Consider the following 2500-nt stretch of genomic DNA (forward strand, 5'->3'; position numbering starts at 1 on the left):
ATCATCCACACTGGTACCAACGACCTCCCGACCCAGCAGAGGAATCTTGCCGAGAATCTGACACAAATAGCGCAGAGAGCAACACAAAGAATCCCCACCACAAAGATAATTATGTCTACCCTACTACCAAGAAGAGATATCCCAACTGATACCATCCAGAACATCAACACAGAGTTGGCAAAAACATGCACATCTCTCCCCCATGTACACCTGGCTAAACATGACTCCATCATACCACAACACCTGTATGACCACGTGCACCTCAACCAGCAAGGGATGCGCTACTTTGCAAAGACCCTGAAAGATGTCACCTTGGAGAGAACAGCCAAATACCCACTGCAGGACAGGACACTGCATCAGGGACCTAGACTACACAGATTTCACGAGACACAGGGATACCCACATAGACAGCAGCATTGGGACAACCACACAGCATCACAGAAAAGCATCACAACAACAACCTCCAGAACCAGACCAACGGCTAGCAACGAACTAAAGGAAATCCGGCAACTGCTCACTACCATCTGCACCAGACTGATGTAAAAATGCATAATCCTACCAAAATCACTACCACAAACAAGCATACACCACTACATGAGAAAAAATATAGTGTTAAAAGGCGCCAGGGGGTCAGTTTTAGTGTTTAGGCAGCCCCCCATGCAAGGGTAATACTTGCATTAGGGTTACATCACATATATAGATAGCGCTACCTACTCTGTGTTTGCATACACCACTACATGCAGAGAAAGAGAAATACAGAAATGACAAGAATGAACGTACCCACATTTATTGTATCAACAAAGACTAGTGTAAAAAAAATAAAAAAATAAATAAAAAAACATTTTTTTTTTATATAAATAAAAAATTGCAAATTAGCTCACTGGAAGGCATAACACAAGATATATAACCTATACAAAATCCAAGATGGGATTTTTTAAAATTAGCAGCTGGAACATTCAGGGCCTTAATGCGTCAGCATTTGGTTCTAAACCACAAGATCCAGACTTCATAAACAAGTTGACGAGCATAGACATTTTTATTCTCCACGAAACATGGATCCAATCGGAGGAGATGTCTACCATACCTATGGGTTATAGGCAGCTCCTAGTCCCAGCCCAAAAACACAAAAGTGTAAAACGAGGCCGTCATTCAGGAGGAATTATAATAGGGTACAAAGAGGAGCTTAACAGCCAAATAAACCCAATGAAGAGAGGAGATACCCACTTATGGCTACAAATAAAAGGCTCCATGTTCACCCATCTATATGACACATACCTATGTGCAGCATACATCCCCCCCTCCGACTCCCCATACTACAATCCAGACATCTTCGAGACCCTGCAGACAGAGGCAATCCACTTTCAGACCCTGGGTAAAGTGCTGATATGTGGAGACCTGAACGCCAGAACAGGCAGAGAACAGGATTACATATCTTCAGATGGAAATAACTACATCTTTGGAAATGACACATGTCATAGCTCTGTGACACGTCAAAGAACCAGCTACGACAGTGCAACAAACAAAAATGGTAAAGAGCTCCTAAACCTGTGTCGCGGTCTGGGACTGTACATTATCAATGGACAGACAAGAGGAGACTCTTTGGGTAGATACACATATAGCTCTGTGCTGGGCAGCAGCGTAGTGGACTACGCAATAACCGTCATAGACCCACAAGCCATCAGTGCTTTCATAGTTACACCAGCATCACCCCTATCAGACCACAATCAAACCCTGCTCTTTATTAAGAGACCAGACCAACCAAGCACAACACAAAACCCCCTCTCCAACCTTCATAGCCTGAAAGCCACCTACAAATGGACAAAACAGAGCCTCGCGACATACACAGAAACAATCTGTAGAAACAATCAGAAGTTGGAAACCTACTCCAAAGCTTCCAGGACACAAACTACGAGCAGAACAAACACGGTGTAAACCTGGCAGTAAGAAACCTCAACAAAATATTCCATCTAATAGCAAAGAAATCAAACCTGAAAAAAACTAGCCCTAACAGACCAACAACAAATGACAAAATCAAAGAAAAATGGTTTGATAAGGAATGCAACACCCTTAGAAAAAGCTTGCGAACAATATCAAACCAAAAACACAGAGACCCAAACAATACAGAACTACGAATGAGGTACCACCAACACCTAAAGCACTACAGGCACACCCTAAGGAAGAAAAAACAAAACCACATTGCCAAACACCTAGAAAGAATTGAAGAAGCATTAGATGAAAATACTTTCTGGCAAACCTGGAAACATCTGGATACAAAGCAGAATAACAGACACCTGGCTATTCAGAATGGCAACATCTGGAAAAACTACTTCGAGGACCTTTACCAAGAAATCCCAGAAGAAAACCTGACGCAAGAACAAAAACAAATCCTCACCAAACAAACATCACTGGAGAACACTATAAAAGATAACCAAAACCCCCTGGACATACCAATCACAATCCAGGAAATAAAAGAAAAAATACAACTAATAAAAACCAAGAA

This window comes from Ascaphus truei, chromosome 1 (assembly GCF_040206685.1).
Source record: "Ascaphus truei isolate aAscTru1 chromosome 1, aAscTru1.hap1, whole genome shotgun sequence".
NCBI classification, from domain to species: domain Eukaryota; kingdom Metazoa; phylum Chordata; class Amphibia; order Anura; family Ascaphidae; genus Ascaphus; species Ascaphus truei.